General features: G+C 52.4%; 7 non-coding genes across 7 annotated transcripts; 5 read left to right on the forward strand and 2 right to left on the reverse strand.

The window, feature by feature from the left end:
* On the forward strand, positions 1-72 carry TRNAG-UCC. The gene has a single exon. It is a non-coding gene; the product is annotated as a tRNA-Gly (tRNA).
* Positions 73-4,041: 3,969 nt separating this feature from the next.
* Positions 4,042-4,113, reverse strand: TRNAC-GCA. The gene has a single exon. It is a non-coding gene; the product is annotated as a tRNA-Cys (tRNA).
* Positions 4,114-6,093: 1,980 nt separating this feature from the next.
* On the forward strand, positions 6,094-6,175 carry TRNAS-AGA. Its single transcript has one exon. It is a non-coding gene; the product is annotated as a tRNA-Ser (tRNA).
* A 2,482-nt stretch (positions 6,176-8,657) lies between these two features.
* TRNAT-CGU lies at positions 8,658-8,731 on the reverse strand. The gene has a single exon. It is a non-coding gene; the product is annotated as a tRNA-Thr (tRNA).
* Positions 8,732-11,530: 2,799 nt separating this feature from the next.
* Positions 11,531-11,612, forward strand: TRNAS-CGA. The gene has a single exon. It is a non-coding gene; the product is annotated as a tRNA-Ser (tRNA).
* A 2,153-nt stretch (positions 11,613-13,765) lies between these two features.
* Positions 13,766-13,838, forward strand: TRNAR-CCU. The gene has a single exon. It is a non-coding gene; the product is annotated as a tRNA-Arg (tRNA).
* Positions 13,839-17,165: 3,327 nt separating this feature from the next.
* Positions 17,166-17,259, forward strand: TRNAI-UAU. The gene is made up of 2 exons: positions 17,166-17,203; positions 17,224-17,259. It is a non-coding gene; the product is annotated as a tRNA-Ile (tRNA).
* The last annotated feature ends 3,700 nt before the right edge of the window (positions 17,260-20,959 follow it).

Consider the following 20,959-nt stretch of genomic DNA (forward strand, 5'->3'; position numbering starts at 1 on the left):
GCATTGGTGGTATAGTGGTGAGCATAGCTGCCTTCCAAGTAGTTGAGCTGGGTTCAATTCCCAGCCAATGCAGGGATGTGATGTCTTCTCTGCTGGGAATTGGTTTAATTTCAGTCACGTTGTATCAGTTTATCAATAGAATGAGAGAATCAATGCCCTGCAGGTCATTCAACACAGAAGAAAGGGGCGGGACTATACAATGAGCTGTTGGAGTTATCCTGGTATTACAATGTTTGGTTTATTTTTTTTTTAATTTCTTTTCTTCCCTCTCCCTTTTAGACTCAGAGCCTTTAAGGTCAGAAGGGACCTTATCATCTAGTCCGACCTGCTGCACCTTGCAGGCCAAAAGACCCCACCCACCCACTCCTGTAATAGACCCAGGAGGGGAGGCAGCTCTGTGCACTGCCCCTACCCCAGGCAGCACATGGAGGCCCTCTGCTCCCCTCCCCCAATGGGTGTGCAGAAATGTGCCAGCAGCACTGAGGTGGCTCCCTGCCCACTCTGCCTCCATCCCTCCATGCCACTCCCAGAAGTGGCCGGCATGTCCCAGCATCCCCTGTGGCGGGGGAGTGTCTCCATTCATTGCCCCTGCCCCGAGTACCAACTCCGCAGCCCACATTGGCCAGGAACTGCAGCCACTGGGAGCTCTGGGGGCGGTGCCTGCAGGCAGCGGCACATGGAGACCCCCTGGCCCCACCCACCTAGGACCTGCTTCCGCAGGGTTGTGTGTACCAGTCACTTTGGGAGCTGCACTGGTCGGGGTAAGCGCCACCCCTCCTGCACCCCAACCCCCCCCCCCAGCACAGAGCCCGCACCCCGCACCCAAATTTCCTCCCAGAGCTTTGCTTGTCTTCCTTTCACCCAGAACCATCCTTCTTCTCCTGGGCTGCAAGTAGCCATCCCTGGGAAGCCAAGAGGCAGGCACAGGATTCTGCCTCCCAGCAGCCAACCGCACCTCCCCAGGCTTTGCAGAACGACTGGTGGTGCTCTACTAACCCCACTTAGCTGCACTGAGGCGCTTAGCTTCTGCCCTGCCTTCCTCAGCTCGACTTTCCTCTTTTGCCCCATTCCTGCCTCACTCCCTCCTTTGGCAAGTCACGCAGAAGAGCCGGCCGCCATAGGCCAATCTCCAAGGGCAGAGGAGACCAAGCCACAAGGCTTCAAAAGGTGAGTGGCCCAGATCCTCTAGCTTTCCCCTGCTGATGCCAAGGTTTCTTCTCAGCTCATTTCACCACCCTCTGCCATGCAGGAGTTGGGGTTATCACAGGGACGGACCAGTGGCAGCAGTAGGAGCGCCTTGCTGGACAGGCAGAAATAGTAAGCCCTCCTATTTCTGTCTGGTTTTGAGCCAGGGACCTTTTGTGTGGTAGGCAAACATGATAACCAATATACTACAGAAACTCTGTTGCAGTGCTTTCTCCCTCCCTTCATAAGAATGGCCATACTGGCTCAGACCAAAGGTCCATCCAGCCCAGTATCCTGTCTGCCAACAGTGGCCAATGCCAGGTGCCCCAGAGGAGTGAACAGGTAATGATCAAGTGATCTCTCTCCTGCCATCCATCTCCACCCTCTGACAAACAGAGGCTAGGGACACCATTCCTTACACGGCCTGCCTAATAGCCATTAATGGACTTAACCTCCATGAATTTATCTAGTTCTCTTTTAAACCCTGTTATAGTCCTAGCCTTCACAACCTCCTCAGGTAAGGAGTTCCACAGGTTGACTGTGCACTGTGTGAAGAACCTCCTTTTATTTGTTTTAAACCTGCTGCCTATTACTTTCATTTGGTGTTCCCTAGTTCTTATATTATGGGAACAAGTAAATAACTTTTCCTTATTCACTTTAAGGTGTGGGGGCTGGGCTGGGCTGACTTTAGTCCCAGGCTTGGATCTCCTGAATGACGGGAAACATCCTTTGCTGCTACGCAGGGACAGCAGCTACTGGTGACATACCAGGGCTGGGATGTGAGGGAATGTTGCATGGACTTTATCATACAGGCCCCATCTTGCTTCTCACAGCCCACAGGCGAGAATCTAGAGAAGGGTGAATCATTTCTCAGCTGCATTCTCAGGAGAAGCCGGTAGCCGTCCTTGACCAGAGACCCAGGGGAGCAACCACAGCAGTTCTGCGGACAGCTCTGGCTGCCAGGGGATCCAGCTAGGAAAGGGAGTGCTGGGGGCTCTGCAGTTTTTGACGTGGGGCTGTCTCAGGAGTCACAGGTGGCTTTGTTGGGGGGGTGGGGAAGTAGGGACTACAGGATGTGAGGCTGGCTGAAATGAACCTGCACAAAAAACCTCCCCCTTTGCTCCAGCTAAGGCCCTACTTTGGCCTCTCCCCCTTTCATAAATATCTCCATATCTACCCCAGCTCTCAGAAACCCCCTCTCTCCCATGGGTATTTTCACGGTTTCTTCCTTTTTTCATGGAGAGAGAGAGAGAAAAAACAAACCTATTAATTTGAGCTACCAACACAGTTCACAGCATGAAATACACAATTTTGTGTTCAATGAGTTGTGTTCGTTTACATAACATGAAAAATATGTTTTGGGCAATGCATGAAAACCTCACTGCATTGAACAACCCACTGGATATAGTTAATGTACTACAGAATATTTAAAGAAGTTAAGAAAGATGTGCTTATAAATTAACATGTTGTGCCATTTACACACGGACAAGACACAGAAGAAACTGAAATCTGAGCTACTAAAATTTCCATTTTCTCACAGCATTTTAGTTCTCAATATTGTTTTAATTTGCTTATTCTTTTGGAACTAGAAATGAGGAAAGAGCACACTGAAGTCAGTGGAATTACCGCAGTGAGGGATTAGTCTCATTATTTGCCAATAACAAAACCTTTGTTAACAGAGAGTTAACTTTGACTGTGAATATCTCTTACCTTCCAGAACATCGAGTTCAGTAAAACTCAAACTCTGGAAAAACAGGGAATACAGAGTGATGGTATATGCCCAGATAACCTTAACTCTGCCCTCTAGAAGAGAATCCCTGATAGCATATGAGAACAAGGAAAGGTTTGGGGACAAATTACATTTACTTCCCAAGAGTTTGTTTCTTCTGTAATTAATTGATCCTGGCCCCATCAATTGATCCTGGCCTGGTGTCTGGCTGTGGAATTTACTGTTTACTATTTTTATCCCAGTATATTTAAAGGCAAAACTGCTTTACAAAAGCTCCTTTATTCTAGGTGATACAAACAGGTCACTTCCCAGCTATTTCAAAGAGATGAAATTTTCCTGACCCACAGGGAACTTAAACTAACATGCTCAAGATCACACATTCCTTAGGAGAAAACGAAGGGGAAAAAAAACAAAACCCACCAAACCGTTGCTGTTTCTACCCAAATGATCAATGAGACCAGAAAGTGAGACTGTGCAATTAACTGTCTGGGACTACACTGACTCTGCAGTTACTTGGATGCAGACACACCCAGCTCTACGGCTGGTAACGTACAGAGACTCTGCTGCTGCTCATAAACTAGAAGCACATGACCTCTGAACAGCTGCCATTCGAATGTATCTGAAAGTCACAAGGAACAACGATCTGTGTTAAAGGAAGGTTGCCATTTATTAGAGCCCCAGTTGATGCCGTGTGCACAAACAGAGGATTGAATGTGTAACAGGGAGTTTGGTAAATCTTGGTTATTTTAGTTTTGTAACAGGCTCCTGTCCACCTCCAGTAGAGTTTTCAGTCCCAATGGCAACTTACTTACCAAATGTAATACAGACTAGTCCATGCCTCTCACGTGGATGTGGTTCTTGTTCTTCTGCACATTGTAGCCCATGGAGGCCAAGAACCTGCAAATGTGTCTTCATGTGCCTTCGTTTAGTTGATGAAAACACAAATTAGACACTTAGAGGATTGGAACTGATTTCAGCTGGGGGACATGTTTGCTAGGTTTTTATGCATTTGCACAGGAAAATGTTGAGTGTTTCCATTCATTTCAGGTATTCCTGGTCAGTGGAGCTCCTGAACATAATGGAAATGGATATGCAATTATTATTGCTGTTGAAGGACCAGGCTTTTAAGGGGGCACTTGGATTTGAACCAAGGACCACTTGATCTGCAGTCAAACACTCTACCACTGAGCTATACCCCCTGAGAATTACATTGGCAATGGCAGTGATCTTAAGGATCTTGAAACCTGAGAGTGGAGTTCATTTCTTCCACACCAGTGTTGCTGTCTGTGCATCCCGGAGCTATGGGGTGAGTGGGAAAGGCCCACAACTAGCTTGTCAGTATCAGCAAAGGAGCAGCCGACATCAGGACCAACGAGACGTGTTGGTGGCCCATCAGGAAGAATCCACTCTCCCAGAGACTTCTCGGCGAGGGCAGGGTACACAATGGGGGCTACCTACCCCCCACGTCCCAGCAAGGGTCTGTCTAGTCCCACTTCAGTGTTACCCAATTTCTAATCAGTCTTTGGCCCAGATTCCCTCCCTGAGCGGCACCAGCACATGCCTGGGCCCCCTGCTAGTGTTAAATCTGCCTTGAGCTGGGACCCAGCTTGGCAAAGAGCCTGCAGCCCCCTCTGTGCTGGGGAGTGAGAGCAGCCCTGGCACTGGGCAAGGCAGCCCTGAGGGAATGAACCCAATGTGCCCGTGAGGCCCTGATCCAGAACCTCTGCCAGGCAGCTCGTGCTGCTCGGGCGTCTCTAGTCTCCAGCGAGGATTCAAAGCTTCTCTGCTCCAGGGGAACCCCTGGGGGAGGGGGGCAGGGCTCCTTCAGGATAAATCTTCCTGCTGGCAGAGCTCCGGTCCCCTCCTCATGGGCACAGGGCGTTGCACACGGCACCCACCACGTGCACACACCCCTTTGTGGGGAGAATCAGCTCCGGGATATTGGGGTCAAACCCTTCCCACCTCGTCCCTGCAAACCTTCTCCTGGCTTCAGTGAGGGAATGGGGGCGTGAGGGGCTAGTGCGGTAACAGCAGCAGCGTGGCCGTGGGGCTCGGCCGGTGGCTGGGGCCAGTCACCTGAGCATGAACCCAGCCAACCCCAGGAGATGGACCCGGGTCACCAGCCCAACCCACCACGCGGCTGCTGCCGCTGCCCGCGCGAGCTCCCACAGACCACGCTGGGGAGAGCCCCCAGCTGCAGGGGAGACGCCCCTGAGTGCCTGGCAGGGCCCAGCTCCTGGCTGACCTGCCCTGCTGGGGGTTGGGGGCTGGGTGACAGGGGGGCTCTGGGGTGGGACTGTCACTTCCCCCCCTGCCAAGCCAACAGGATCACAGCAAACGAAACCAGCTCGGCCAGCAGGGGAAGAGTTCAGTCCAGGGCCTGGTGCATTCTGGGAGCAGGGGCGGGGCAGAGAAAGGGCAGATAGGGGGCAGCTCTGAACACTGTGCGCAGAACTGCCTGTCCTGTCCCACAGCCCCTGTTACAGGGGGCTTTTAGCCATAGTTTTAATCAGGCCAATAAATTGAAACAAACCCCTGTTAAACCATTGCTCAGCCCGAGTCCTTCACCCACATTCCTTAGGGCATTGGGTGTTTCATTTCCTGCCTCCATTTCCCACAGAGACACAATTTCCTTTGCACAGATCCATGAACAGCAAAACCTCCCTGTGTCTCTGGTCTGAGCCAGGGCATTCGATTCCAGTGAAATCTTCTCTCCTGCAATGCGATAGTCAGACAGAGGGGACGTGGCACCTGCATCCCTGCCAGGGAGATATTGGCTCGGCTCTTTCTTTCTGCTGCTGTTGTTAGTCCATGAAACATCAAGGGTGGAATGCAAGGCTCAGTTCATGCACCAGCCCCCTGAAAAATTTCAGTGCCCCAGAGAAATCCTGCCACCTGATATTGGAATGATGTGCTGGAGATTTGACTAGGAAAGGGACTGTCTGAATTGTCAGAGTGGGGAATGAACAACAATCTACAGCAATGTCATTCACACAAACACACTCTCATCCTGCTCCAGCCGGAAGGGAAATGGGCAGGAATTCTCGCTGTTCACCCAAGGACACACCTACACTGATGCACAGCCATGAATGTGCTGGGGAAGCTGGTCTGAGCAAACAATTTGAAGAGACAATTCAGTGAGAACTGAATTATCGTGTAGTAAAACAATTACACATCAAGTAGTTGTGGCTGAGTGGTTAAGGCGATGGACTAGAAATCCATTGGGGTTGCCCCGCGCAGGTTCAAATCCTGCCAACTACGTAAGCTCTGCACTGTTGTTATGATTACTGTAGTTTTAGTGCCTGAGCATTCACAGTGCAAACTGGAGCTAAATCTAGTTTCACTCTGTCTACACTTAAAATGCTGCTGTGGCACCTGCTATAGCACTCTGGAGTAGACAGTCAGTGGAGAGGTTTTCCCATCCCTGTAATAGCTGCATTGACAGAACAATTCTTCCTTTTCTTTAGCACTATCTAACCAGGGTTTAGGTCACTGTAACTATATGGATGGACGGGGGGGTTCATACCCTGAGAGACGTTGCTCTGCCAGTGAAGTGCCCAGCGTACACCAGCCCTTAGATCCCTTTTGGTATTTCAATGCAGGCACTGACCTGTGAGAGGAAAACATCAGCTCACAAACACAGAGACTGAATTTCCCACATTTAATCTCGCTGCACTTTCCAGAAAGTCACAAAATTCAATTCATTCTTGCTAGGACAGAGAAAAAATAAGTGATACTAAGTTTTTGTCTTGGTTAAATAAAATTAAGTGTTTAATTAATATAGTAAAAATCTGTACTGATTCCTCTAACTAACACCATAGCGTGAAATAGGAACAGAGACAAAGCTTGTCAGTGATGACTAATTTTGCAAGTGATCTTCCCATTATTAATTTCCACGCTGCCCCCATTGGAGGTCTGGGCATCTCCAATGTCATAGCTCTGCATTCACCTTCCCCTTAGAATTGTTATCGGACATTCGCCTTTCTCTGCAGCGTGGGGCTCGGGTCACTTGCTGGAGGATTCCCTGCACGTTGAAGTCTTTAAACCACGATTTGAGGACTTCGATAACTCAGACATAGGTTAGGGGTTTGTTACAGGAGTGGGTGGGTGAGATTCTGTGGCCTGAATTGTGCAGGAGGTCAGACTAGATGATCATAATGGTCCCTTCTGACCTTAAGTCTATGAATCGATGAATCTATTCCCAAATTTGGAAAATTGTGCAGCTCAGAATGTGAATAGTGACCCCGTCTCCTTCCTGCACCTGCTCTACATTGCTCCACAGCAGCTTCTCCACCTGCAGAGTCACCCCAGCACGGCAGTGCAGCTGCCCAGGGTTCAGCAGGGGCCCCTGGCAAGAACCGTGGGTGCAGCTAACAGCCTGGTTTGCCTGGCCGTGAGGCAGCTGTAAAAAAGCAACACCCCGCCCCCCAGAAGTACAGAGACTGAATTCCCCAACTTTAACATCATGACCCTGTGTAGAAAGCCACACGTGTCAGTTGTATTTTCACAGGGAGATGCAAAAATCAAGTGACACCAATTTTTAAGTTGAGTAAATAAAGTTGAGGAGATAGTTATTAACTTCCCAAAAATATACTAAAGATCCCTTAAGATAACACCTGAAGGTGAAATATGAACAGAGACAAACCTTGTCAGCAAAGGCTCATTTCCCAAACGATCCTCAAAATGTTACTAATTCCCACCCCTCCTCCACAGGAGCTCTGTGCAGTGTCACTGTTCTGCAGGCAGCTTCTCATTCAATGCTGTTGTGGGACATTCCCAGGCCTGGAAATGTACCAACGACAGAATTTGAAGAGCAAACCTGGCTCCCCGCACCAGGCGGGATTTGAGTGTTTTGTCCCTGTCACTTAGTCTTTGTCAATAGTACAGACGCCCTGGGCAGGACTCCAGGCTCTGCTTGAGGGATCCCGGCACTGGGGCTGGGGAGAAAGGAAGGTAGATTCTCACCTGTGCTCTGGAGAGGAGGTAATAAGTGAAGGGGCATTTTTAAATCCTCCCCTCCTCAGGGCTGGAATTCTACATTCCACAGGGCCAAACAAGGGGGTGATGTAATTTGGCTAATGAAAACCAGTGCTCTAGGTGAGGCTTGAACTCACAATCTCAGCATAGTTCCTCTCAGCACTGCCCTATAAGTACTGTGTGCTAACCAATTGTGCAACTGGAGCACCTATTAAATGCTATTCTCCTAGTTCCCTAGGTGGATACAGGCGAGGAGTGACCCCAAAACATTCTCAGTGGAGCTGAGAGCAGGTAGCGACAAGTGTTGTACTTGGTGGGGTGGATTCTTCTTAAGGGTTCCAGGCCCCATTTGTTCTTCCCTGTGTAATAACAGAGCTGGTTAAGACTCAATGGAGAGTCTTGCTGCAGACCAGCAGATCTGAAATCACTGATAACCAGCTCTAAGCGTTAGTCCTGCTTTGGGACAGTGTCTCTCCTGCAAGAAACTGCCCAGTCTGCGCTAGCAGTGAGGCTCCCTCACTAACAGCTGAAATCAGGGAGAGCTGTGTGAAGTGCAGGGCCCCAGGGGTGCCTGAACAGGGGGGAACAACACCCCAGGACTTTTAAAAATGGGAGAGCTCTGCCTTGCCACTTTGTGATGACCATAAGGGTGGGGAGGGGGCAGAGAGCAGTGTCTTGGAGAAAGAGGCAGCGTAGGAGTCCATCTAGCTCTGAAACTTGTCTTCTGACAGTAGCCAATACCAGGTGCCCCAAAAGCCACGCCCAAAGGTACCACTGGGAGTTGAACCCAGGATCTTCTGTTTACGAAACAGGTGCTTTAACCAGCTAAGCCATGGCACCTGCTGTTACTTAAAACATCCTGTTTGCCCACACCTGACTCTCTGCCAATCCCCACTGGGCCCTGACAAGTGTTGCTCGTGTTTGGATTCTGTAAAGCAGAGGAGCAGGTGACGTTTTGCTCCCAAGGTGTGTGTGTGATTCTTTGGACAGGTCTACACTACAAAATTAGGTTGGTGTAATTACATTACTTAGGCTGGCAATGCAGTTCTATCAATCTAATCCCAGTGCAGATAGCAGCTCAGCTGTCAGAACTTTCCCTTGGAGCAGGGGGACACTGAAAGGGGAGGGGCCCAGCCTCTGTAGCAGAAATACAGGGCAGGCGAGTTCACAGCAGGCATGGTGGGATACTGGTGGAGACCAGTCATGGTGATATAATGACCAACAGCATTTACACTGACAATTTATCACTTGAAGTTTGCTGCAAAAAGCTCTAGGCCTCTTGTCGAGGTGTTTTTATTTTGTCACCAAAACAGGGCAGTTTTGTCGCCAGACGTGGCATTGCAGTGTGTGCACCAGCCACAAGCTGCCGAACGAGGGAGCATTGTCTGTTTTTCACACACCTGAGCAATATAATTCTGCTGAAAGAATTAGTGCAGACCTGGCCAAAGATTCACACACACACACAGCTTGCAAGGAAAACGTCACTTGCTCCTCTGCTTTGCAGTATCCAAACACATGCAAAGTGTGTCAGGCCCCGGTGGGGCTGGCAGGGAGTCAGGTGTGGGCAGACACTGTGTCCTAGGGCTTGGCTACACTTACAAATTTGCAGCGCTGCAGCAGGGTGTGAAAACACACCCTCTGCAGCGCTGCAAATTGCGGCGCTACAAAGCGCCAGTGTAGTCAAAGCCCCAGCGCTGGGAGCCGTGCTCCCAGAGCACTACCAGTAGTGCCTTGTTGAGTAACTCTTGGGGTACCTGGTATTAGCTACTGTCAGAGAACAAAACAGAGCATTGGGTGGGCCTTTGGTCCAGCCCAGTATATCTGTTTTTATGGTTTAAATTACACTCACAGGCACTGATGATAGAGTTACTGAAAGTTTGGGAGTTAAGAGCTGATAGGTCAGTGGTCCAGCCTGTCACAGATGACCCCCCTCTCTCTGGGACAGGGGCAGGTCTGGGCTCTCACACCAAATGCTCATTGTGGCTGCCAGAATCTGTGAGCAGCTCATTTAGTTTACATGGAGGGTTGAGTCCTGCTTCATGCACCGTGTGTGAGAATGAAAATCCTAAACTGCCCTTTGAAATAACGAAAGCAGCAGGACGTGTTATTGTCCCTGCCCCAAAGCAGACAGACCAATGGAGAAATGCCATTGAGTCCAGGGTAACACTCCACTGCCATTTTACCTTTTTTGCTGGCTAAACTCCCTCCCTACCTTGAGGGCTCCCAGAGCCCGGTATTGAGCCTGAGCCAAGATGTCTACTGTTATATCCTTGGGGGCAGCCGGTTTAGGAAGAAATCACTTGAGGCCAGACAGGAGACAGCTAACAAAACCACCATTTTATTTACAGACACACAGCTCACCCAACCGGCCGAAACAGGCTGGGCTATCCCCTAATAAACTAACTCAGTTGCCATAGCAACAAAAACCATGACAACCAAATAGAGAACAGTGCCCAGAGGAGGGACCATGTGACAGGATCCAGCCTGGGGCTCTTCCTCCCTCCTGCCAAGCCCTGACTATCAATCCCAGCCCTGACCCTCCTTTCTTCAAGCGCCATGTGGGCCAGAGGAAAAGTGTGGCAGGAAGCACCAGGGCCAAACTTGTGGGCAGCAGGTGAAGCCCAACCATCAAGGTAGCAAGTTCCACAGCCCCAACCCTTTGTGGCCTTCCCAGCCAAAGACCTGGCTCTACAAGGTGTAAGTCACCCAGCAGGAGGGGGGAGACTGGCTCTTGCACAGCTGGAGACAGGGAAGTTGAGCACTGTGAGCTCCAGGGCTTCACCACAAGCCAACACAAGGTCTCACTGAGATTTGAACTCAGATTGCAGGATTCAGAGTCCTGAGTGCTGCCCGTTACACCATGGGACCAGCTCATGCTGCCTTCTCTGTACATCGGTGACCCTCATGGGGCTGGCTTGTGTAAGGGGGCTCTTGGCCCTTTACTAAAACTTAGTGTGTGTGTCGGGGGGGGGGGGTTGGTTGGCTAGTTCCCAGCACCAATAGAAGGGGCAAGGGCCAATGGGAAATCAGGACCCTGAGACTGACAGTCCCCAGGGGCAATGGGGAGAGGCCAAAGCTCCAAGTTAGCCGCACTGACAGGCCAGGCAGTGTAATGAGGGAGTCACCAGGCCAGGGGGTCCCATCTTCCGTGGGAGCTGGAACTGCCTGGGCCAGAGTGGGGCAGAGCTAAGGAGAGAGCAGGAGCCCGAGAAGAGCCAGGGAGCAGAGCTGCACAGGTGTAGTGCCAGAAACTGCTCCCTGTAGGATTTTGCTACCTTTGCTGCAGCAGTTACTGACACCTGAGGTTGTTCTTATTTGCTGACTTGTCCTAATTGGTTAAAACTTGACAGTGTTTTCTCTAGCAAAGGCCAGTCCCTGGCCCCTTGGTCCAGACATCCTCATTCACCTCAGGCTTCAAGTTGAGAGTCATTTCCCCTTCCCGCTCTGTGGGAGGGGAGACTTTTAAACGCGCTCTCTGTGCGACTGCACATGGCTAAGCAAAGAGAACAAACCCCCAATCCCCCCCTGTGCTTTGGGAGCCAGGTTTGCGGTGGGAATTCTGTAGTTCAGATGACTTCATGGCTGGGCATTGTGATTCTTTACCAGTTTCTCTGGCATTGGGGAAGTTTTGTCCTCACAGCTGTGATGGCCGAGTGGTTAAGGTGTTGGAGTCGAAATCCAATAGGGTTCCCCTGCACAGGTTCAAATCCTGCTCACAGCAAGGCCTGTGTTTTAGCCAGTCTCTCACCCGGGGAATACCTCTGTCCAACCCCCTGAGCCACTCTCAATTCTCTCCCCACCCCAAGTAAATCCTGTTCTGCTCCTTTCACAGAGATCCCTGGGACACCCCTCACACTGTGTCCCTGAGGGTCAGGCAAACTCTCAGCACCTGAAACCTCTGCCACTCACCTGGTGCCCCATAGATTAGCCATGTCGACGTGCTCTCCTTCACGTAAATCCGGTCAGTGCGACTCCTGGCCTGTCCCTGCAGAAAGGTGTATCCCCTGCAGCTGCTGTGAGCTCGGGTCTAGGACTAGGACTAGGAGGCTACCGCCCACCCTCCACTGGTTCTGCTATGGAGAAACAAGTCCTCTAAGCCAACCTCGCTACAGACCTGCGCCAGGTAGTGCTCATTGTAAAAACGTTTCCTCTCACAGTTGAGAAAACGGGACCAGCAGTTCTCAGGCCGGCTGAGACAATTAAAATCCGCCCCAACACCAAACACTGTGTGGTCCAGAGGAAGGGAGCCAGTTCCTACCATGGATCTTTCCTTTCACACCTTAACATCAAGTGCCTCCTCTTGGGCCTCTGAATCCCTGCCCCATTCCACGTGCCAGATGCCCCTTCCCAGTACTGTCGTCACTCAGCTTTGCAGAGGAGCTTCCTCCCAAGTCCCTGCCCCTCTGGCACCATCTCCGAGGCCGTCCTGCCTCACTCTGTTCCCGCCATTTTGGGTCGACAAATAAGTCATGTGGGAAAGACAGCTCCCATCTCCCATCCTTATAGGTCAGGTGGGCCAACTAGGGGGAGAAGCCCATGCTCTCTGTTGTCCTGCTGGGGAGCTCAAAATCAGGTACCTGCCCCAGATAAAGCTGCTGCCACCCTCCTAGAAAACAAGCCCCCCCTGCACAAAGAAGGATCAAAGGGCCTGCCAAAGCCTGGGATTGAAACAGGGGCCTTCAGATCTTCAGTCCAACACTCTCCCAACTGAGCTACTTTGGCAGCTGTGTGGCAGTGTTTTGGCCTGTTGCTTCTCTGTTCAGGATGTTTTTGCAGCAGTTGCACACAAAAAGGACGTCATTGTGAGTGGCCCATGAAGACAAAACTCGCTTTTGCCTGCCTTGCTCAGCCTGACTTGCTGCCTCACCCTGTTCCTGCCCTAGTGCCCGGGCTGACCTGGTGGTGGAAGGGGACTGGGGGCCAGTGGTGCGGGGAGGAAGTTGAGCTGGACCCTGAGCTAGATTAGACCCTGGTGGTGAGAGTCTGGCCACCACTTGCCGCCCCACCCTGTTGTCCTGGCTTCCCCCACTGGGTATCATTTCGGGAGGGAAGTGGGGCTTCTGCCTCCCCGCCCCAATTTTCACACCGCAGAGGAGTGCGAACAGGAAAACGAACGGCTGCTCCACACCCCCACCGGAGGAACCCAATGCCCTTAGCTGCTCCCCTTGCTCCCCCCCCAGCTGTGCTACTGAGTGGAAGCGTCCTGTGCCCATCACACAGAGATCGATCAATCAAAACCCTCTTCTGCCAGCACCGGGCCTCCTTCTTCTCACACTGGGCCTGCAAGCGAGGGGGCGGCTGGCACAGCACCAAGAGTCTAACCTGTGAGGCAGGAGGCGGCTGACGCCCGCAGCCTGCTGGGGAGCTCCCAGAAGTTATTAAGGGACAGAGGCTCCTCAATGCCCTTAGTAACAAGGGTTTGGGGTCACCAAGGCCAGTAAGGGGTCACTATTTCGGCCTTATAACCCTGGGTGTCAGGTCGCTGTGCAGCTTTGATCTAGAGCTCGGATCCCAACATCCAACCAGCAGCCCTCAGCCTCCCCCTGTGTCTGCCCCACCTGGTTCCTCCTTACAGGCCGACCTTACCCCCCTTCCAGCCCCGGATTCGCCCCCTAATCATACTACTGCCGCTCAGAGCCACAGCCGTGGAGGTGCTGAAGGAGGAGGGGTGACTCTAGGGTGGGGTTCTTCTCTAAAGATGGCTGGCAGAAAGGTGGTGCTCAGCTCTGTCAGCGACCTGCCCAGTTGCCTCGCTGCCAGGGGATGCAGATGTTTCTGTAAGGCCATTAATTGGTGTATTTGACTTCTGATTGAATGTGAGGAATGTGCAATCCTGAGAGGGAATTTCCATCCCTCTTTCCACTGGTTTTCAGGGCCCCAGTGGCCTAATGGATAAGGCGTTGGCTTCCTAAGCCAGAGATTGTGGGTTCAAGTCCCATTTGGGGTGAAAAACTCCTTTCTTCTTGTATATTGCAACAAAGCCTTGGTGCTATTTTCACCAAGGAAGCTGGGTGACGTTTGAACCCAAAGTACTGGATCTTGGGAGCAATCCCCCAGAAACGGTATCTTCCACTTGACAAATGCTTTCTAGACCCATCAGTAGCAAACAGTTAATACTAGTGTTTGTCTGAGAATAGAAGGAAGGGGAGTGTTTACTCTGACACCTCAGCGAGTGAAACAGACAGAAAGAGCAAGGCTGTCCTGAAAGAGAATGGATCTGTCTGGAGACAAAGCAGAACCTGAGAATGAGCAACAGTGTGAAAAGAAGAACTTCAAATGTGTGTTAGGTGTTAGTTAGGTTGGTCTGACAAATTTCAAGAAAATACCAATGCTCGTAGACTGATGCAGACACTGGCTGCTTCTGATCTTTTACTGAGAGGTCATTGAGAAATATTTTCCTTAACTATGATATGGAATATTGGGTGGGCTATGAAGGTACCATTCCTCCTGCTTTCGCCCTTGGAGACAACACGGCTACATGGCATGCGGCCAATGCTCACCTTCCAGTCAACTGCTAGAGAAGACAGCACAGACAGGGATGGCAGCAGGGCAGCCTGGAGCTCCATGGAGACGGTGGGACCAGGTCTCATCAATGGGGAGGTGGCCACCCCACCATGCACAAGGCTGAGCCAGCAAGTGCGGCGTGTGCTTCACTGTGTCCCTACTCACTGCACATGGTGGTGGAGGGCTGTCCTGCCTGGCTGATGTCAGCATCTCTCTGTGAGGTCACCACCTCCCCACCACCTTGGACCAATAGTCTGAGGTCCTGCCAAAGGCCTTTGTGATGTCACTGCCACACCCCTCCCTTGCTGTGTCAATGTCCTGCCCCTGGCCAGGCACTTTGGAGGTTTGAGCTACTCCCTGTGGATCACCCCACTCAAGGAGCGTTTGTTCTAGGAAGCAAGCCGGCTAGACAGGAAAACATCAGACGCTGCTCCCAATGCTACACTCAGTTATTCAGAAATTAGTCGACTTTATGGCCAGAAGAGACGATTAGAGCATCTAATCTGACCCCCTGCATATCACCGGCCTCCTGTATGACACAAGCCGGCTTCCAGAAAGGCATCTAGCCTTCATTAAATGACATCAGGAGATGGCGAATCCACCACTTTCCTTGGTAGCTTGTTCCTGTGGTGAATCATGCTCGCTGTTGAATATTTGTGCCTTAGATGTAATATGAATTTGTCTCTTTTCACCTTCCAGCCATTTGCTCTTGTTATGCCTTTCTCTGCTGGATTAAAGAGCCCTTTAATACCCAATATTTTCTCTCCATTAAGGCCCTTCAACACTTCATTGATGTCACCTGCCAATCTTCTTTTGATAAGCTAAACAGGTTGAGCTCATTCAGTAGCTCACTAAAAGGCATTTTTCTCCAGCCCTCAGAACATTTGGTGGCTCTTTGCTGCCCCAGCTCCAATTTCACAACATCTTTTCAAATGAGGACACCAAAACTGGAGGCAGTATTCCAGTATCAGTCTCACTGATGCCGTGTCACCTCCTGTGACGTTATTGACATAATCTGTAACTGTACAGATCACTGTTGCGACCACTGTTCTATATTTGCAGCCAATATTGTAGAAAGGTTGTTGTGTAAGGGGTCTACGGAGAGGTTCTGATTGGCTGATTCTAATGATGCTATCTCTAGATGTGTATCATTTTTGTAGCTGACGTTATGAATATTGGCTGTATGCTGCTCGTATTTCAAACTTGTGCTCTGCTTCCGGGGAACACCCCAGACAAGTTGGTGTCAGTTCTGTCTAGCCTGTTTGATGGGTCATTAAGGAACATCAGCTGTACAATTGACCCATTGAGAGAAGGCAGATATGGCTCCCTGCCATGCCAAACCCCCGCTGAAGGCCACTCACAGACCAGCATTCGTTCAGCGGCCAGCATCACAAGGCGGTAGGAAAGCAGGGCCAGCCCCTGAGTGGGGCCTCTGACCGTTCCCACTCAAGGGGCTCCTTTTGGCGGTGGGGCAGGAGATATTTCCCCCAAGAGGCTTTTTCCCAGCTGCTGAGAAGCACAGAAGTACCCGGTGTTTGCTCTTGTGGTGAAAGGGGTTAATACGTTTAGGCGGCCTGGCTAGCTCAGCTGGCAGCACCTCTGGCTCTTACTCTGAAGGTTGAAGTGACAATTCCCTGTTTGGGTGCTTGGGGCTCCTCTTCAACAACACAACACACAATCTGCCTAAGCCCCCACCCAGTAACCTGGGGAAACTAACCCTGGCCACTGGGTGCCTCTAAGAGGCGATACTTTCCCCACTCACACGCACTGAGTGTAGAAAAGACACTTTAAGAAAAAGGAGGAAAATCACCTTGTATTAACTTGGGAAAACACCACAATCAGGATTCACAACACAACACTATGAGCAAAACACCCCCCCCCCCCACAGTGCGCTGGGCAGTGGCCTTTTGCCTCGGGTTCCTAAATCTAGACACCAGAAGCTCTTTGGATGTGCCCCTCCCTTTACTGCACCTCACCCACAGCTGCTGCCCTGGGTCAGTGAAAACCCAGATTTCACCTATCACCTCCCGGGAAAGCCCTTTCTCCCTCCGCTGTCGGGCCACCTCGCCGGCCACTTGCCCGCCCCCCCGCTCACCGCCCTGCTGGCCACCCTCTGCGCTCTGGGACGTCTTGTGGTCCCACCAGGAGCGGAACAGGCTCCTAAAAGGAGCGGCCACCAGAGCCCGACAGTAGTCCCACCCCTTCCACTCAACACCACGCCCCTGCCCCACCCCTTCTCCTGAAGGCCCCACTCCTACGCTGCCTCTTCCCCCAGACCCCACCTCCCGCTCACTGCTCTCCGCCTCCCCACCCTCACTCGCCCTTACGGTCATTACAAAGTAGCAAGGCAGAGCCCTCCCATTTTAAAAGTCCTGGGGTGTTGTTCCCCTGTTCAGGCACCCTGGGGCCCTGCACTTCACACAGCTCTCCTGATTTCAGCTGTTAGTGAGGGAGCCTCACTGCTAGCGCAGACTGGGCAGTTTCTTGCATGAGAGACACTGTCCCAAAGCAGGACTAATGCTTAGAGCTGGTTCTCAGTGATTTCAGCTCTGTTGGGCTGCAGCAAGACTCTCCATTGAGTCTTAACCAGCTCTGTTATTACACAGGGAAGAACAAAAGGGTCAAATGGTGCCGGGAACCCTTAAGAAGAATCCACCCCACCAAGTACCAACACTTGTCACTACCTGCTGTCAGCTGCACTGAGAATGTTTTGGGGTCATGCCTTGGCTTTATCAGCCTAGGGGGTCTCAGAGACTTACAATTAACAGGTGCTCCAGTGGCGCAATTGGTTAGCGCACAGTACTTATAAGGCAGTGCTGAGAGGAGCTATGCTAAGGTTGTGAGTTCAAGCCTCACCTGGAGCACTGGTTTTCATTAGCCAAATGGCTTCACCCCCTTATTTGGCCCTGTGGACTGTAGAATTCCGGCCCTGGGGACACTGAGGAGGGGAGGAGTCAAAAATGCCCCCTTCACTTATTATCTCCACAGTGCAGGTGAGAATCTACAATTCTTCTCCCTGCCCCAGCCCAGCACCTGTGCCAGGATCCCTCAAGCAGAGCCTGGAGTCCTGCCCATCCTTGACCCCTGAGCCTGGGGAGGGAGAGGAGCAAGGAGCCATTGTTAGAGGGCTTTCCCTTCCCCCGCCCACTTCCCTGGCTCTTGTCACACAATCAATAAGCAGCAAAAGACCAGAAGTCGGAAGCGCAGACAACGGGATGTTTACTGGGGTTAGTTTCCAAGCAAGCAGATTCCAAAGCCCTTCACACCAGTCGGGCTTATCTCTATAGACCGACAGAGTCTGTTCCCCAGTGTTCCCTTCCCAGCTCTGACACCGCAGAGCGTTTACCCCACATCCCTACAGACAATTCTTTCCTGGGTGCTGAGTCCTGCCCACATGCTAAGGGTTTAGCTGATCGTCATATTTGGGGTCAGGAAGGAATTTTCCTCTAGGGCAGGTTGGCAGAGACCCTGGGGGGGTTTCACCTTCCTCTGCAGCGTGGGGCACGGGTCACTTGCTGGAGGATTCTCTGCACCTTGAAGTATTTAAACAACGAGTTGAGGACTTCGCTAGCTCAGACATAGGCCAGGGGTTTGTTACAGGAGTGGGTGGGTGAGAGTCTGTGGCCTGCGTTGTGCAGGAGGTCAGACTAGACGATCACAATGGTCCCTTCTGACCTTAAAGTCGATGAGTCTATGAGCTCTGACACTGCAGAGTGTTTACCCACATCCCCTTCCCAGCTGTGACACTGCAAAGCCTTGTCTGTGTCCCTGTTCCCTATTCCCATCCCCCTGTTAGCATGATTCCAATTTCCTCTTCCACTTCCTGTCTGACCCCAGTTTATACAGTAATATTCTCAGCTAGACCTTAACCAGTCATTGTAACTAACCAATTCTAACCTATTGTAACAGAATTCTCTAACCAATTACATCCCACTCCCCTAATTAACTTACACCCAGCAAAATTAATTCTGCAGCAGACAGAAACAATTAGAGAACCAGACAGATTGACAATAGAAAAGTGGGGGCCAGAAAGCTAAACCCTACAGAAATGAGGGTTTCACAACCACAACCATTGAGAAGGATTTCTTGCCAGACCGGATGCTCCTTAAGATCTGTTTCGTTATCTGGTGTTGATGGGCACTATCGGGACAGGATCGTCTTCCTAACAGCCCAACCCCACCTTAGTTCAGTGTGACGGGTTTGGGAGGTGAGGATGGGACCGTTCTTCCCAGCTTATGGCTGCCCCTGCTGCTTAGCCAAAGGCCTTCGCCTACAAACAAGGCTCAGACTCTCCGAGGAGAGAAGGCCCAGACGCAGGCCGACTGGGATTTTGGGTCTTTCTTTTATACCCCTGTCACTAGCTAAGTGATAAAAATACACCTGAGTTCTTAAAGTCTCGGCCTGTACAGGCAGCCTGAATATCTCTAGTCTAACAGCCATCGGTCCCTGTGGGAAAATGATCTATTCAGGGTTGTCCCTAGACATTTTGGTGCCCTACACGGCACCCCCGTCCCCCAGCCCGAGCTGGCAGAGTGGAGCAGGCTGGGGCCAGGTCACTCCACTTCCCGCAGCCCGGTGATTGCAGGGGACGCCCGAACCCACAATCACGGGGCATCGGGAAGGGGCGGGAGCCGGCCCCAGCCTGCTGCACTCTGCTCCCCGCCGGGGCAGTTGGGGGGGACACGCCCCCCCCCGCGCTCACCAGTGGCGCGGGCGGGAGCTAGTGGAGCAGAGCAGGCTGGGGCCAGGTCGTTCCACTTCCCACCGCCCAGTGAGTGCCGGGTGCGCCTGATCCCTCCTGCCGTCCACCGGGGTGTCGCTCTGGGGCAGGGGGGGCGGGGGGGGGGAGGGGGGGGAGCGGGGGGGGAAGTGGGGGGTGGGGGCAGACCAGGGGTGGGGGCTGTGGGGAAGAGGTGGAGCAGGGGCAGGGGCAGCTTTCCTGGCCGGCTCAGCCAGCCGGGGGATCGGGTTCCCCGCTGGAGCAGTACGCAGCTGCGCAGGGCACCGGGAAATTTGGGGCAATTTGGTGCCTCCACATCCCTTAACCAGGCAGCGTCCCTGTGGTGTGGGCTGTCTGCATAGGCCCTTTCTCAATCTTTCTCACCCTCTTGTCTCCAGTCTCCTGTGTCTCTGCTTTCTAAGCACAGACTCACTCTGGCTGTTCAGAGGAGGGGACGACCATGCCTATGCGTGGCCAGCAGACAGCGACAAAGACCCCCAGCCAGCCTGCTCCCTGCCATGCCAAACACCCACTGAAGGCCACCCACAGACCAGCATGCGGGGCGGCTGCTGATGCTCTGTGGCCAACATCAGACGATGGTAGGAAAGCAGGGCCAGCCCCCCCGGTGGGGCCTCTTACTGTTCCCACTCCAGGTGCTCACTTTGGCAGTGGGGCAGGAGATTTTACCTCGAGAGGCTTTTCCCCAGCTGGCGAGAAGCAGAGAAACACCCAGGCTCCCAAGGTGCTATGTAGCAAGTACCCTCCAGCACAGGGACAGGCGCACACTTGGAAGAGGGAAACTGCTCCACACGCTAGCCCGGCAGCCGCCCAGTTTCTTGGGCAAGTCAGGAAGGGCAAAGGCGAGACTGGAAGCACCTGGGGCTCATGCCCCAGCCTTTGTGACACCCACCCCAACTCCTTCCCGGGGCTCTAGCTGAAGCCAGAGCATTGGCCTAAGTGACCAAAAAGAGGTTCCAGCCCTGAAGGGAGCAGGACGTTCAGCCAAAGGTAAAACTGCACAAGAACAAAGGGACTTGAACTCTCAACTGCCTGATTTAAAGTCAGACACCTTATCCATTAGGCCACGTGGTCACACTAGAAAATGCTCTCCAAGTACTTCTTTAGAGAAGACAGACACTGTGTTTCTCAGACTCAGGTCAGCTACTGAGGGGGGCCGAGACTCTCTGGGCACAAGAAGTTGAGTTCCCAGCGAGATGTGAGACTTAATTCTATGGAGCCAGGTGCAGGGCTTTGGCAGGGAGGCTTAGGTATGGGGGACTGGGGTGCAGCGGATGGACCAGCTGTCTAGGTGCGGAGATTTAGTTGCACTGAGGCACAGGAGGGAGGAGGAATCCCGCTGATGGTCAGTGGCTGTGCAGAAAAAAGGGTGTTGATTCCCCCATCCTAAATGGGCTGGTTGGCTTGACTCTTCTCTCTGCTGCAGAGCATGGTGGGGACTGCAGCTCACCCCTTGTGGGGCAGGAAAGCACAGGTGCAGGGCGCTGGGCTCCGATGCACCTGGAAGGCAGCTCCGGTGGGGTGGGGCAGGGCCTGTGGTTTACGTTCTGCGTTGCCTGGTGCTGGGCCATTGCACAATCCCCAGCCATGCCGCACAGCGCACCCCGAGAGGGGCAGGGGCCCAGCAGATGATCCAGCCTGAGGGGGCGTGGAGGGGGGGTTGGGGGAAGAAAGGCCTGTGGCTGCACTGGGGGAGTGCCGAGCAGGGGTGACACCCCCGAAACCTGCAGCCCAGGGAGGGACCGGTGGGGTGGGTGGATAGAAAGGGCCGTGCGCCTAAACGGGGAGTGGGGGTCAGTGGTCAGAACAGGGAGGGGGCTGGGTGC

This window comes from Mauremys reevesii, linkage group 12 (genome assembly GCF_016161935.1).
Source record: "Mauremys reevesii isolate NIE-2019 linkage group 12, ASM1616193v1, whole genome shotgun sequence".
NCBI classification, from domain to species: Eukaryota; Metazoa; Chordata; order Testudines; family Geoemydidae; genus Mauremys; species Mauremys reevesii.